Below are 17,839 nucleotides of genomic sequence, written 5' to 3' on the forward strand. Positions count from 1 at the left end.
GGGTACACAAACCCTCAATTCTCACTCTCTCTTACTCTTGGCAATGCCTTCACTCTCACTCTAAACACACGTGTATTTGTCATTTAAATAGCATGTAGCCATGGGGTTAATTGACCATCAATAAATCAATCACCATCTGGCCTCGTTCCACAATTTTCTAATGTAATTAACATGTGGCTGTGCAAAGGGGTGTCCATCTTGGCTCAAGGCAGTTCCCTAACCCTTGAGCCAAGATGGCTGCCAATCACAAAACACACATTTTCATGTGCAGGGCCTCCACCCTGCCACAAGGGGGCAGCAACAGTGTCAGCTATGGACTGGTTTTAAAGTGCATTGCCCTGCTTTCAAAACTCTGCTTGTTTCCTTTTAACTGTTAAAAATGTCTTCACTCACATTAAGAATATAATGCCATTTAATTTTAATAGTATTTGTACAGAAGCATGGATGTGCATAACATGAGCTTTTAACTAGTTGAACAAGGTTTTATCGCAGAGATAAAATACCAGCATGCAATGGGCGGGTAAGTAACCATCGCCATCAGAGCAGCGCAGCATAGCATTTCTGAGAAATGAATGGGCTTGGGGTATACCAGGAGGACATGCCCCACACCAGGGGGATGCAGACAGTGTGACACTATCGTCCACAGTGAAAGGGGATCAGGAGATGATTAACAGTGCATCCTGATAAATCAATTCCATTTTTTTTTTTTGTTTTGTTTTGTTTTTAGCCAGAGACGGACCTGGCAGTAAGAGACAAACGAAGAGGGGCCAGGACACCAGGCAAAGGGGTGAACCTTCCATTTCCATGATATTCCAGTGATATAAAGTCAACCATTTTTTGGCCTTTATCAACAGACTTGATCATGTTAAATGGTCCAGTGTATAATAAAATTAGTTATTCCACAGTAAAAAAAATACCTTAAAATCTGTTTACCCTAAATCCATAGCAGTTGATAAATTTATTTAGAATACTTGTTTAACAGCTTGTAGAGTATGTTATCCATAAAAAATATATTTTTTTTTTACAATGCGTTACTGTACTTTTGCTGTGATTTTACTATATTCACAGAGGTAAACTTTTAGAAGAGATCTTTACTGGCAAGACTACACACGAGTAACTTGGTACATTGTTCTTACTCCTCCAGTGACAGCTAGAAGGAGATGTTAGTGAACTGGCTGCCATTTGTACTTCACAAAAAGGTGGCTGTGTTTTGTACTGCTGAGGCGTTCTCCCATGCTGTGGACGCTTCTCGAAGAAATTGCGCACTCAGCTGCATAGGGAGTTCCTTAATGTGTCACAGGGCAGTGTAGCTTTGATTACACGGTTTAGCAAATGTAGTTGTACAGTCAGAATAAACTGCTGCTGGTTTCCACCCGAACATGTATTGTTTGAACCTTACTGATGGAAGTGAGGAGACTTATATTGTATCTCTGTATTATTGGTCTGGGGTTCGATCATGTATGTATAACTTTTAGATATATTTGAAAATGTAAGCCCACTTTGTTTAATGTTTATTTATTTATTTTCTTGTTTGTGTCATTTGCATTTGTAATATTTATACTAATTTAAAACAGAACATAAAAGATTATTTCAAATCAATTAGACCAAATACTGGGTAGGTGGTTTTTTACAAAATGTGATTGGGGGGGAGATCCCGACAATATGCAAAATAGGATTATTTATTGACGGAATTCCATTAACTAATAGATTGAGCAACCACCCCTCAGTCCACTTGAGCTGATCAGTCCACTTGAGTCCACTTGAGCAGAATTGAATAGTTTGCTAACCTTGAGTTAAATTGTGTTACTTTGTTATTATCTAGCCTATACCCAGATACTGTGTTGTCAGTCGATTGTACTTAGTCAAAGGATGGCTTTGATTACCTGTGCCTGACAGACACAGCAAGGGAATATGATGGATCCATAGACACACAAAAACAATCCAACAGATAGAAATGACTGTTATGTTGGGTGTATATAAAGAAAAGATCCCAGGGCTGTTTGCAATCAATATAGAAAACCTTCACAGCTTGTTTCATTGCAGAGAGTAAATGAGTGCTTCATGTTTCTGATATTAAGCCGATAGTTATTTTTTGCTAGATTCAATATGATGTCTGCAAGAGAACTTTCAAGGATTTCTAAGCAATGCTTTAACTTTATTTGTTTTGATGGTTCTTCGCTTACAAATCTTGGTGTCCATGCAGTTTCTCGCATGTCTTTTTAAGTAGTTTAAACCATAGCACAAGAAGTGAACCAGGACTAAAAAAAATAACCTTTCAGCTGAAGCTCTGTGATTCTGCAGATACAGGGTATAAAGCAAAGCAAAAACATACATATTTTATATTGTGTTTCAATATAAAACACAATATAAAAAAACAACCTTTATTTACTTGGAATTTGACATATTGAATTGGTCATCCATAACTATAAAATACTCAGTGGTAGGAATACTAAAAGAAGAATTTAAGAATACTGTGATATTCAAAAAATTGGTTCGAGACCAGGGCAACTACAAAAGTTAACCCAAGGCATACCAGAGGAAATAGCACAGCCTAAATAAGGTAATTTCACAATGTTTTTTTTCCATGGTTATACAAGGCATTTAGCGTAGTTTACTCTGCATTGCTTGCTTTACCATTCTTCAGTGGTCTTCACAATGCTTTACTATAGGATAAGGGTAGGTGGTAGACTACTTTTTGCAATTAACATTTTTCATTTCAAATATATTCTCCAGAGAGAGAGAAAGAGAGATTGAAAACTCTGGTCCTCTTTCGGGAACTACACACAGCCTTAATCTAGACAGAGAGATATTGTATCGTATTCTATTAGCACTTTGTTCACTGTGGGGTCAGGCAGATGAATAAAAATGGAAGAGTCACTGTGCTCCATTAGAAATGGCATTTGAATACATGAATATTTCTGCAGGTTGAAGAGACAATTTAGGGGACTGTTGGATCAGTCACTCTGGAATGGCTTTCAGTGCTCAGATGTGGAGGGGTCATTAGCAGCAGTGACAGACACCCTGGGATGCCGAGCTGCCTCACGCCAATATCAAGTCAATCTCCTTTTTCTTTTTTTTGCTGCTTCTGTTGTTCATGAGAGGAATATAGATTATCATTATCCCCCCCCCCCCCAAAAAAAAGAGAGTATACATCATTAATTGTGCATTTTCCCTCCTCGCCAGTCTAAAGAGAGCTGACATTATATGGTATTAATTTCTTAATCCTTCTTGGTCGCTAGACATCTTCTAGTCTTTGTATAATGTTAGCCCAAAGCAGGTGTTCCTCCCACATAGTTTCTAACTCTATACACATGTGCATGATTTCAGCTGTAATTTGTGTCATTGCAAAACTAGTGATTTACCAAATTATGGTGCTTATAGCTAATACCACTCTCACAGCAATCTTTTCTCTCTAGCATAGAATTTATGTGGGAGGGTTAGTTTACTGCTGCTAAACATTTAGCCAGTCGCTGCACGTTTTTATACAACAGAGTTCCAGAGCTGAGTAACTTTTTCATATTCAAGTCATTTTCCGCAAGATCTGGTAACACTTTAGATGAAGTCTGTAATTACAGTGCATTTACATAGTAGTTGCTTGGTAAATATTCCACTGTGATTATGCGTAGTTACAATGTATTTAACGTGTAAATCTTTTTGTACAATATATGTAAGAATATGATTGTATCAGAAAAGGGTTAGCCTTCCCCTTCACTCAGGGTTTTTTTTTTTTGAGAGCTTTTAACAAGCCATCCGGAACTTAATCAATTCCGGACAAAATAAAGGGACATTTGAATGGGATCCAATTACACTGAAATGAGCCTTTTTATTTTTAGCTGTGATGATACAGCCTAATAGAACAGGTGTATGGTTACATCGCAGGGGAGCTTCTATCAATATTTCACCTTACTTGATGGAAAACTTAAAGCAAGGTGCTTCTGGAGATGTTGTTTCCTCTTAGACACAATGCATCTCCTTATACAGTCATGTGCAAATGAATTAGAACACCTCAAGATTAATTTATTGAGCATCATGTAAAGTTTTGTGTCTAAATATGTTAATTCTCACTTTTTAATGGTATCACTAAACAGGTATCACCAAGCTGTGTTAGCTGCACTGGACTTTATTTAGCAATATTTATTATTATTATTATTTATTATTATTATTATTATTATTATTATTATTATTATTATTATTATTATTATTATTATTTGTTCATTTGGCAGATACCATTATCCAAGGAGACAGGTGTTACAGGACAATACAAGGTTACAGTGCAAAAAAAAAAAAATAAATACAGTATAGTTTACAGCAAGTGCAAACAGTAATAAAATACAATATAAGATGTAACAAGTTAGGGTTAAAACAAAATATATGGCACTAGGGTTTGAACAATGTATGGTTCTGAAAAGTTTAACAGTAATTGGATTATCAGTGATAAGAACAATTAACTAGGGAGAAAAAAACAATGAGGCAACTTTACTGTCTCCTCCGATGTGCTGTGCAGTGGTCTGTAGTCTTCTGAAAGTTTTAAACCACAAACTGGCTTCATGTTCCTTCAGCTTAACATGAACAAGCCCCTCTTTCTTTGGTTCTCACAAGCAAATATTTACCAGTTTCTACTAACAGCGAATTCTAATCTCAATCCAATCTTTTGGGATGAACTTGAACTCCACGTTCATCTTGAAGATCCTCAGCCTACCTCTCTGCACCAATTGAGTGAGATAAGAAAGAACAAGACCCAACCCGATATTAAATGCAGGTCCAGATAAAGTGGCAATGGCATGTGTATTAACACATTGATGCTTATTTGCTTGCACGGTCATTGTGATTCAATTTGTGAAGCCTGAGTGCCTATATGATTTGTGTCGTCAGATTCTACTCAATAGGTTTCAGACCCTTGTAAACCATGCTTTTTAATAATATACAAGAGATGTTGGGGGTAAAGGATAGTTCTTATTAATGGGGAGAATACACAGGGTGACTGACCTGCAGGAAGGCGAGCTCTGTTTCTATGTAATGACACATTAGGGGATACAATGCCAGTAAAGGATGTAAATAGCAGAATATTGTTAAACCCTTGAAAGAAATTGGAACAGAACACAGAAATCCTTAAGAATGTAGGCTAAAGAATGCCCTTATCAAGTTTCATCACCGAGATTCTCTAAGCTTTGGTTTGTTTGTAACCAACAATGCTTTTCCTGTGACTCACATGTTTTCAAGATCTCTGTCTTCATTGTGTAACCTCTATTGGAAATGCAGGACTGAAACATATACAAGAGCTCTAGGCAATGTTATATTCATTATGATATAAACATTGAATAAACATTTACCATAATATGTGCATCTTTGGTAACACTTTACATTATGTGTCTGTAATGACTGTGTATTTGGTAGCAGCTACTTCATAAATACATGTGTACTTAAACATAATTACAATGACATTATGCATAGTTACAATGTACTTAATGTGTAAATCCTTACCCTAACCTAGCTCTAACCATAACCCTAACCCTTTTCTTATACAGTTGTGTACTAACATATATCATGCAAAAAATATTTACACATTAAGTACACTAACTATATATGCTATATATTGTAATTATATGCAAGTACAGATATATTTACTAAGTAACTAATTTGCAAATACACTAATTTGAGACATTTCATGTAAAGTGTTACCTTTTTTTCATATGAGACCCTACATAGTGATGGTAAAACAGTATTATGTAAGATTTAGTTTCTGATAATTTTACATAATTGTACAAAAAAAGCTCCAGTTTAATAAGGTTACAATACATTTATTTTCTGTAACAGAATTCACAATTGTACAATTTCTTGGACCTTTAGTAAAAACAGAGAAGGAATGCCAAAAAAATATATAATTATAGATTGAAGTAGAAAAAAGAAAATAAATAAGCTAACAGAAGTATACATTTTCTGCTCCATTTATATCAGAAAGCTGGGAGGCACATGTCTCCTAAATCTAATTGTAGTTTTAGTTTAAAATTCTCTGTGCTTTTTCTTCCTTTCAACTCAGCACCATAATTCAATTATAAGTTCCCTTTATCCTTGATCAGTCAGCTTCTGAGAGAGAAATGTAAAGCCTGGACCTTGTTTTATAATCTGCTTAAGTCACTGAAAGCAATGGGAACTGAAAACAGTCAGGGATAAAGCTCATAATACAATCTCTTACATGATAATAATATGGCACATACATCCCATCAAACACTTTGTGTTCTGAATTTAAAACTCACAAGTTTAAGTAGCAGACCTAAACTTTGTCAAGGACTTCAGTACACAGGATGCCCAAATGTAGTTTCACACAGCTGGTTTATTCCCTGCTAACACAATACAATCTGTTACATTCTGTTACAGTCTGTGCAACACACATGCTTCAAGTCTTATTTACCCATTAATTACATAATTAAAACAACCTCAGAAAATCTCTTGTGAAATTCACAGATTTACTACATGGGGAGGGAAGAGTATTTAAATACTTTAAATGGCTACTTTAATTCTAGGGCAGGGGCAACAATATGAAAATCCTGTATCAATGTCGTGCACATATTCCGATATTGATATCGATTATATCAAAAGTCTTCCAAACGCACATAAAAAAACAATAACAATTACAATATTAAACATATTTACAGATATAGATGTTCACAGGTATTTGCATATGAAAAGCAATAACTTACTTCAATTATCAAAGGAGAAAAATAAGGTCTTGTTCAGCTAGGGGTCATGAATATAGTTTAGTATTAACAGATTAGGGCACGCCTTGTGTATCTGTTAATGCAGGACCTGTGTTGAAAATTAAACCTGTACAGACCTCAGTTTATCATCCACAAACAGACGGCCTAGTTGAAAGGTTTAATCGAACACTGACGCATATGTTGCAAAATTTATTAATAAAGATGGGAAAAATTGGGACGCCATGATTCCTTAGTTGAGACAGTGATAGTAAAATCGTGATAGAGCATGTCATGGAAATGAGGAAAAGAGTTGAACACCCATAGTCAGAGACAGAGGCAGTGGCAGCAGTTGAGGGGAAATTAGCCAGGGTAGACCACATGCAGGAGGCTAAAATGCACGTTTCCCTAACTTTAACTAAAACACAGTGCAAGGAGGTAAGTGAGGTGATAGACAACAAACATCTCTTATCTATCATGACCTAATTACAGCACCAGCGGGTGAAAGTAAATATCAGACCTTATTGGGTACAAAAGTAGAGGTAGAGAGAATGCTTAAATTGAGTGTCATTGAGGACTCAAACAACAAGTGGACTAGTCAAATAATGTTGGTCCCAAAGCCAAATGGTACATGGATGTTTTGTAACGAATTTAGGAAACTTAATGAGGTGTTAAAATTTGATGCATATTCCAGGCCAAGGGTAGATTGATTAATTGAGAAATTGGGTAAGGCAAAATTTCTGAGCACATTAAACTTAATTAAAGGTTACTGGCAAATACCATTAAGCTAAAGCTCCTACATGGTAAAATGGTCTGATGAGCATTTTCAATTGATAACCACATTTTCAATGGCAATCTAAGTAACCACACTACAGTCTTAATGCAATGGTACAATGAGTCACAGCTGCTGTTGATAGAATGGTGCCACATTATTTTTTCACATAGCCTGTACTTGCTTGGGTGACTCTTAGTTCTGAATCTCTTATAAAAGAGAGACAGGATAAAAGTACTCAAATCCATTGGTATGCATTGCGTTAAAAAAAAAAAAAAACTTAAAATCTCCCAAAATAAACCGAGAGCCTTATGTACTGTCTGCATGATCTGCCCTTGTTGTCAGGCAGAAGGATTCAGGCGTCATGCTGGCCAAATCACACCCTTATGTGCTGCTGGGCAAGCCCAAACAAGCTGCTCTTACTGCGCTTGCCCTGCAAAAAGTGAACAGGCATCAACTCTGACAGGCCTATCAATTTCACAACTCAGCTGGAACACAAAACAAAAAAACTGGTTCGGTCATGAAACGAGTGAAGCAGCAGCATAAGAGAAATCATATTATACAGTCTCCTGCATGCTAATTTGAGGAATAATCTGTCCTGAACTGCCCAGCTCGAATGATGCAGTGCTGTTAGGAGAAGAAGGATAGGTGTGTGGATGAAAGACAGGCCTATGTGTCTGCTGCTTCCTATATTTCAGATATGCTGGAGCCAAAGAGAGATTTTGATGCATAATAATGAGACAGCAATCCTCACACTACCTGAACCAACCAAACGACTGGGCTGGAGAGAGAATAATCTGTGCAGTTCACCTGATTACCTTCCCTCCATAAACCAGCTGCTCCCCCCAGCAGATAACCTAGATAGGTAACCATTATGCTCCACATACATCACTCAGCTAGCATATTTGTTGCAACTTTTGCTTTTTAACACTTGTTGTATATTTGATGCCTTGTAATGTATAGAAACTACTGTGCATTGTACATGTTTTTGGCTATAATGGCTATGTATCTCAATTATATACCAAAGTTCAGTGGAAAAGGGACCAAACAAACCTTATTGAAAAGTTTTAGAAACCACATTGGAATTCCATTAGGATCTAAAAAAAAAAACCTCTTGCAGAACCAATTAGCCAATTACAGCAAAGGCAACATATTGAATTTGGAAGATATATTGTACAATGGTCCTAATATAGTTTCACACACTGCCTGGAAGTGGACTACTGTAGCACTGCAATTTGTTGGCAGTGTCTATTGGCTGTTCAAACCATTGTACTGTGGATTTTACCATTGGCCCTTAATACAAACCCATTGAGTTGCCATTAGAGGTATCTTTTTGTAATTTAGTGTATTAAACATATATCAGTGCAATAGAATGTGCTCCTGTTCTTATGATACTGTGAGATACTGCCTGGATATTAGACTGCACTGTTTTCTTAAAGCATTTCAGAGGTGATCGCTGAAACTTATTCAATGGGAGATTAACTGCACTGGCTTCAAAGAAACATTAATAGATTCCAAAAAATGCATCAGTAATGTGAGTTTCATTTTTCATACTGGACCAATTTACTCTCTGTTCTGCAATGTACTGGTTGCATCACTGTAATAACATACCAATTTAAGGATAAACCCCTTAAATATCCTCAAGTCAAAATGTTTGTGTGTTATTCCACTGATGTTTTATGTGCTCGTTACTAAGAATTAAATTATGTATTTCATTAATCTGTAATATTGGTTACTTTTAAAAAGAATAAACCTTCATCATATAAATTATGGATATTGAACCTTTTTTTTGGCCACTGTATATCCATCAACGAATCCCCTGATAAACCAGGTAGGTATTTCTAGCTCTATAACCTTTAAGCCTATTCTTAATATATCAAAGCAACTCAATTCAAACACAGTAGGCTTTATACAGTACAGGGGTCTGGCTTTGAATTCAAATAGCATGCAGTATAAATGTGGACATTGTTTGTAATTCAAATGATATTCACTTCATGAAGTATTTAAAGCCTGCATCTAAATGTACAACGAATAATCTTAAAAAGGCACATGTGACATACAACACTTTTAACACAATTATGTGATAGAGAGGATGGAATTCATTTAAAAAAAGTAGCTTCTAATTTTATATATATATATATAATTGAGTTGAAGCAAAAGTATGTGTTACGTATGGCAGGTGGTTCTAATCTGCTTGTCCAACACTTGTTCAAAACAGAAAAAAAAGGATTCACAGGAACATGTCTTCTTACAAGTCACTAAGCTCAGTGTGGGGCGAGTGTTTACTCTTTTTGTATGTATCTTATATAAGACAGCAATTTCACTAACGGCAACATTTAGAAAGAGTGTTTTTACTGCTTTATCACAAAAAAAGCAGTCAGGGGCCTGGAGAATTGTATAGCGCTGTGAGCGCATTGTGACAAAGTGCAATGATGTTCAACCCAATCTGCCTCAGTCGCTCGAGAGTGATATATTTGTTTCTCATAAAAGAAGGATGAATGTTGGTCGTCTCTCAATATCTTTCGCTACAAAATGATGATGCTATATATGAAAGGGGGCTTGTGTGTTATCTCGGAAGCCAAAAGAATACATAACTGCTGCCAGCAGAAATAAATATTAGCTATGAAGCAATACACAGGGGCTCAGAAACTAATCATGTTTAAAACATGAGCATTCAGAGACAGCGGTACTGGGGCATTCTTCTCGATTAGTGTATATATCCTACATCACTAGCCGACGGCAAAAACAGTCTAAAATATTGATTCCTTTGTGCACCATTTAACACGATTCTGAAGCGTTCGCCACTGGGCAAAGAAAAAAGATAGTGGACAATCTTATTGCAATATGTACAGTAGCTTACACTTCATTCACAAGGATTGTCATTTGATTTGATTTGTTGATTTTGCAGGGAGCTTCCATTAAAGCTTTAGAAGCTGTGCAATCCAGTTGAAAGCCACATTCGGTCATGATGTGGGCGACAGATCTGCCTTTGAGAACAAACTAACCGCAGGTGCTCAGTTGGAAGGTGCTTCCCTGTCCATGCCTGAACATGCATCAGAATGGATTGCTCTGGATTGTAGACCACTCTGGACAACAGCCTGCAGTAATGCAGTGGCTTGTGTAGTTATCTGGAAATGTTTGACAACATTGCCTTAGCAACCTACTTCTGTCAGCATCTGTTTTAACAGATTGGTTTCTTTGTATGTATATATATATATATATATATATATATATATATATATATATATATATATATATATATATATATATATATATATATATATGATTACTATATGTATAGTTAGACATGATTGCATGAATCCCTGCAGAAACATACTGTACCTGACATCCTTAGATCCTTACACCTTTATTTTTATGTTTTTTTTTTTTTTTTAAAAGAGAAACTTAAACGATTACTCTCCATACAAAAACATTTTGAGTGAATCATATGGAGGTTCCCAGCTCAGCGCATGACATGTGTCACCCTGAGCAAGTCACTTTTGAGTGAATCATATGGAGGTTCCCAGCTCAGCGCATGACATGTGTCACCCTGAGCAAGTCACTTACCCTCCTTGTGCTCCGTCCTTTGGATGAGATGTAAAACTGAGATCCTATTGTAAGTAACTCTGCAGCAGCAGCTGTGATGCATGGTTCACCCTGTAGTCTCTGTTAGTTGCTTTGGATAAAAACGTCTGCTAAATGACTCGTTAATAATAATATTCAAAATTGAAATATAAAGTTCCTACAAAAAACTTCAAAGGAGGAAGTCACTTAACCTCCTTGTTCTCTGTCTTTCGGGTGAGACATAGTTGTAAGTGACTGTGCAGCTGATGCACAGTTCACACGTCCTAGTCTCATATCTTGTAAAGCACTTTGTGATGGTGGTCCACTATGAAAGGCACTATATAAAGATTATATTATATACTTGTTACATTAGGTATATTTTTTGTGACAGTAACTGTTATTTTTTACTTTCTTTTGAAGTGAAACTTTGGATTTTTTCCCCCCGTTAAGAACATATTAAGAATATAGCTCAGTATCCTAAACTCTAAGCTCTTGGCCACTCAGAGTTTATTTGTTCCTGTGACATTTGTAAAAGAAACGTTAATCCACAGGGCTTTTTTTTTTTTTTTAAATTGCTTCTCAGTAGCTTTGAGGCAAAAATGCCAGCTTCTGGAAACGTCAGTGAAAAGGAAATAACAAATCGATTGGCCATACTTTTAATACCAGTATTTTCTTTCCTTTCACCAGGCCCAATTTTTTTTTTTTTTTTTTTTTTTTTTTTTACAAGATCCACAGATATCCTGGCAATACATTAATGTTCAAGGGAAGTAGAAAGTGAGGAAGAAAAACAGCTTATATCCCTCAAACAGCTTGTACTTTTCTCAAGAGCAGAAATCAATAGCTACCTAGAAAATTGATCTTTGCTAGAACTATATAGCTAACCACAAACGTAGACACAATCAGAACTCAGACACACTCAAATGCAGCTGGACTGGTTTGATAACACAGCAGCGTTTTTAAAATAGTGTCATCTTTTCACAAAATGTAATCGCTGAGCCATTGATGCACTTATACTGTATGTACCTAGCAATTAGTATCAAAAGCAAAGTAAAATCAATAAGACATTTCCCCTACAGTAACTTGGCAAACATAGCCTATTACTTCACTCCTTCTTTTGGCAGCAAATCTTTTGTTCTAACAGCTTGGGTTATACTTGTATGAACCATATAGGTAACATTTTATATTAAGGTGCTGCTTATTAATGTTTTATAAATGTTTTTAGACACCTATTCTACTTTGGGATATTTAATTGTAATTCCATCTATGACTATTGCATGGTTATAAACCATCTATAGTTATTAAGCACATGTTATACATTTATAAAACATTTATAATCCATTAATAAGCAGCACCATAACCCTTTGCGGTCCTGTGTTGGACCATGTCCGACATTACAATTTTCCCTTTCCGGTCCGATGTTAGACCCTGTCCGACATCATCAAAAAGACGTCAAGCACGGAAAAAGACAAAAAAACCCTTTCAATGGCCGATAGGAGCCGAGAGAAACAGGAAAAAAGGGGGGTTGGAGCTAAACAATACACAGAGGCCCTGCACCACAGACCTAACATGGACATACAAAAAACAAGATAGCTGCTTCCGCATCCAGGGCTCAAAGAGCATCACGGACATTTGCAGAGCTTTTTGAGATGTTACAGTAATAAAATAATGACTTGGATCACATTGTTGAGGAGTTTGGTGATAAAACGAGTGATCAGGAAAGGATTTATAAGTATGCGCATCTATAAAGAGATATGTGAAAAATACAGCGAACACAGGGTATGGCAGGGCTGGAGATGCAGTACTGAGTGTCCTGTTGATATGCAGGGCCTTTTTAAACTTGTTTTGCTGTGGAAAAAAATACTTTTAAACAGTGCATGTAAAATAAACAGCGCATGTGAAAATAAATTGGACCCGACACGCCTAACAGGCGCTGAATAAATGTACCGCTAAGGGTTAATATAAAGTGTTACCAGAAAATAACTGTCTTGCTGAAGTGTTAGACTGTCTGGTACAATGATTAATGGGTAGATCTGAGTGCGTTCTGGTTTTGACATCGTAACGAAATAAAACTGGTTACAAAGTTTTCTCTGCCTTGACAGAGTTGAGTGGAATCTGAAAATGAAGTTTATTATGAATTTATAAAGCCCTCTAGGCATGTGAGCTACCTTCATAGAGCCCTAAAGTGTTGAGAGAATAACGTTTTTGTATTCGGTGGTGCTGAGACAATATTAATTTTGTCAGATATTATTTTGGAACCTATCTTACATTCATCACAATCCAACGACGGTTGCAAATTTTGCTGCATTGCTAAGCAGATGCAAAGCATCATCCCTGAATCCAGATGTCTGATTTAAATTTAATCATGTTTTTTTTCATACATTATAGCAGAATTCTCCAAGAATACTAATAGAGTGATGTGTTTTGTTTTGCTTTTTCTAACCGACTGCTACAGCATAATAAAAATGTAGGTTTATTATTATTTAAAGTTATGACTTTCCCCACAGCAGTTCAGTTTATAACTATTTTTTCAGTAAGCTACAGACTCCTTGTATAGATGATTATTATTTAATACAGAATTTTTCATTAACACAGTTATCTTTCCTTGATCCACATCTTTTTTTCCCATTACCAATTTTATCACAAGCTTAACATAATCTTTTATTAGAGGTTATGTCACCTTTAGACTAACACTTGTCAGCTTCCCCTTCAGGTTTTGCTCTTCCTAACAAGGCTAATACTGAAGACAGCTCTCTCCTCCACGAGCTGTCAGAGAAAATAACACTTGAAACTGGCTTGACCTAGCCTGCCACAAGAGGCACTTCTCCTTAGATTGCACATGACACTGGCCTTGATATAAATAGCTGATTGCTCATGAGGCCTCAGGTTTGCCAAATTAACCCTTACGCCTGCTGGGGGCTGCAGCTAACTAGCTTGATTTTGCGGTCATGTTTTATATTGAAGTGATATAGCATCTACATTTTGTGGAAGTTTCATTTCTTGCCTTTCTACATCCTGTTATGTTGTTTTATTCTCTACTGTTGTTTAGGGTTCAACCCTTATTCGCTCTGTCTACTATTTCAACAAAAACAAATGCTGTTGAAAAGACTCCCAAACAAAGGCTGCATTTTAGATTTATATAGTAAACAGTTTGCCCAAGACACACCCAACTAAACAGATAAATAGACAAATTGAAAATAATTGAATGTGCAGTGTTAGTCTGCACAAGTATGAATAGGCTAGTTATTTATATTTGTTGTCTAGACACAAGAGCAGTGCACAAGAATGAGGACACAAGTAGGCTTGCATAATAACCAACTTTAGAATAAAAGCACTTGGAAAACCAACATCCTTTATGATAACCTCATTGCTGCACAGCTATATATAGATGGACTGACCTTTAATTCAATAAGTTAAGAAAGCATTAATATTCAGAGACCAAGAAAATAAAAAAAAGAATGAAAAGCCAACCTTTTCTAGAGAAATGTAACTCATCTAAGCCCCTTCCACTGTTTCTTCTTTTTCAGAAATAAGGCAATTACCCTATTCGGATTCCATTAGCGATCTCACTCTCAAACTCAATAAAAGGCAGCCCAGCTTTTATATTGGATTTGTGTTTAACATGTCAGGTTTTATTATTTCCTCCTGTCTTGTTTCTCTGTAGCCTTTAACCCAAGAAAGGCCCTGCACCTTTGCCAAGGAAAATGAAAAAGTCCCTTTATAGATGCAGCATATCTTTTAATAAGGAGCCTGTGTTTTAATACACATCAGTCACATAGGTAAAGAACGGCAGCTACCACCGATTGTAAGAAACAATTGCTTTATTTCAAGGCTGCTTAACCCACTCCCCCTTATAAACTGATGAAATAACAATGGAAAGGCTGGACTCTCATTGTTAATTTTATAAACTGCTGCCAGCAAAACGTCTTTCTCTGGAGTGCCCCTGTTACTTACTTATTGTGCCAAACTTTTGGATTTCCATAATAGCAGTACTTTTACAGTAGGTGTGCTGCTTGTTTTGAATCTTTGGCCTTATTTTTTTGGAATTTCTGTTGCATACTGCTTAAAGGTTTATGAATTAAGGTAGACTTGGAATTAAGGATGAGACCAGACCATGTTTCAAATTGTATCACTGTTTACCATTTATAAGTTCCAAATGCTCACATTCCAGTCTACATTGACTGTTATTTACATACAATACATGCCACTATCATTAACAGAGGTAGGCAATTAATCAATTACCTGAACGCCTGTAGAGAGCCCTCAGATGCTACGCCATTGGTCCACAATTATCTGGAGGTATTAGAGGTGTATATTCCTCTATGCCTGGTATTTATACTATAGTACGCTCAGAACATACATGACTACAGTTTTTTTTTTTTTTTATCTTATTCTACATCTAAGGCCAAGTTACCTTAGCAACTCTACTTATGCCACAGCCACGTCTAACAAAATGGTTTACCATTACCAAAACTTTTTCTTCAATATGACATTTCCATTCCTTACTGCTGAGAATCATCAATAAGTTGGCCAGTAGTGTAAGCGATCTGAATATCTATACCCACCCTTAGTATGGCGTGGTTAGTAAGCTGTACAGAAGTAGAGGTCTGCTTGGGCCTAAATTTAAAACCTGATCAGAACCTGACCTGAGCCAGAGACTTTTACAATATTTGCAAACCTGACCAGACCCGACACGACACGACCATCTCCACAAATATAGTGGGGTTCCATCAGGCTCCAGTTCAGTAGCAAGGCTCTAGTACAGAGTCGGTCAGGCTTGGTGGATCAAACTGCCAACAGCAGCCCTTCAGTGAAGTTTTGCAAAGTTAAGAAAACTTTTTTAGCAACACTGTTTTTAGTAAAGGGTAAGGAAATGGATTTCGGTACAACTTTGATATCCACCATATCACATTTTCCCCCAAACTGATTTTCCTTCTTACAGGAAGGAAATATGCCATGACTCTTGCTTGTCAAATTAAGTCATTTTTTTTGGTGTTGAGTGCTCTGACTGCCAGAATTTACTGAAATGCACTTAAAATTACTCAAAATGGGTGCTTGATTTCATTATCATCCACTCACTAGTATTTCTCAGCTTCAAATATGACCTGTTGAAATCCTTTAAGTACTTAAACACAATAGAGCCATCAATAGTCCTCAGTCCATGAGCTGTAGCCAGTATGTGATCATTGATTACATCACTTGCATCTCTCCATTATGTGCCACAAAGGTCAGCTCTGTCTAAGCCCAGCAAGGTACTAATCTTCATGCTGTAAAATCCATGCAAACTTTTCCTCTATTTGTTATCGACTGAATTAAACTACACTGCCTGGACAATTGTTTAGGACCTGTGCCTGATATTGGGTTGGGCCAACGTTTGCCCTGATCACAGCCTTGACACGACATGGCATAGACTCCACAAGGTGCTGGAAGGTATAACGAGGGATGTGAATCCATTCAGTCATTAATATTTAGTACACAGCGATAGGCAGAAGATCGTGATGACTGATTAGTTAAGTTTATCCCAAACATGTTCAATTGGATTAAGATTCTGTTGTGGATATTGAAGGTGTTTGAAATCTCATCATTTACCTGATGAATTGTATAATGTTCATAGTATTTTCTCCATTGTTTTTGTTTTTCGAATTTACACTTACGGGTCGATTTATAAATGATAAAATGGTAACTATGGAAACTCAACTGCTGGAGTAGAACTAAATCCATAAACGATAAGCATACTGTTTACTACCCAGCAGAATGGAATAAGAGACAATAATGACATCAGTTTTGTGTCCAGTGATGAAAGCAGTAAGCTATGGTTTGTATGTTCATGACCAGAACATCTGTGCAATATCTGTATTGCATGCTGGGTTTTCCAATGCAATGTTGCATGCATGAGTTCACTCACATAACTTATCCTGATGTCAGCTACTATCATAGGCATGCAAATATTCATGGGTGTAATTTCAGTTGAAGAAAGAATCCTACTCTGTGACACTCCAAGTTATTCAGTAAAAGTGCACTTTTGTGTTCTTGGGTGCTATGTCTTTGTACCTACAGGTTAGAACACGCTGCTTCCAGAATAGTTTATACATTTCAATTTACTTTTGCCGCACTAGCCTGTGCAGGGCTATAGAAGGACAATGGACCTGATTTATCGTGTCTTTACACCAAACTTCCAATACACCAACTCATAATGCTCAATTAATGTCCCCCAAATTATTGTAGAAATTGTCTGTTGGAGTACAGAATTTGATACACCAGCCTCAATACGCATTGCCACTGTTTTATTTAATACCCCTGTTGACATCTGTAGTGGATAAGTGAGGGAACATGTCCATTTAACAATTGTAGCAACAGCTAGAGGACTTGTCAGCACGATTGATTGTGGAGCATTTTTAAAGGATTACATTGACACTGTTTTGTTTTGCATACATTACATGTAGAAACTTGCTGCAGACAAATTAAGTGGCTTCTAATCTGAGGGCATATGGAGGCTGTATTTGTCTCGATCTATATATCACACTTTATCGATTAGAAGTACAGATTTACAGCTTTAGCAGCACACTGGATTTGCCATGTGCCATCATGCTGCAAGTCTCTTTTGCCCATGATTGGCACAGTCTTCCCAGTGTTACTGTATGTTGCAGTTTTTTTGGTGGGGTTTTTGCACATAAATAGTGTTTTTGCTGTTTGATTTACAGTATTGTTCAAAAGTTTGGAAACAACAAATGATTTACAGCAAGACTAGGGGTGGGGGTTGTATTGCCCATTTGGCCTCATTCAGACTCCCTACTTTCTAAATATCTTGGTATCC

The 17,839-nt window shown here is 36.7% G+C and overlaps 1 protein-coding gene across 2 annotated transcripts in view; it reads left to right on the plus strand.

Moving 5' to 3' along the window:
- The window catches only part of LOC121304827 (leucine-rich repeat and fibronectin type III domain-containing protein 1-like), a 52,817-nt gene that overhangs the window by 24,232 nt on the left and 10,746 nt on the right, over window positions 1–17,839 (plus strand). Inside the window, exon 2 of one of the 2 annotated variants that reach the window (XM_041236235.1) lies at window positions 728–787. The exons of the other annotated variant lie outside the window; for it this stretch is intronic. The gene's annotated coding sequence lies outside the window, so the exon portion shown is untranslated. The remainder of the gene's footprint in view (window positions 1–727; window positions 788–17,839) is intronic. 2 annotated transcript variants of the gene reach the window in all.

Source organism: Polyodon spathula, chromosome 40 (genome assembly GCF_017654505.1).
Source record: "Polyodon spathula isolate WHYD16114869_AA chromosome 40, ASM1765450v1, whole genome shotgun sequence".
Taxonomy (NCBI): domain Eukaryota; kingdom Metazoa; phylum Chordata; class Actinopteri; order Acipenseriformes; family Polyodontidae; genus Polyodon; species Polyodon spathula.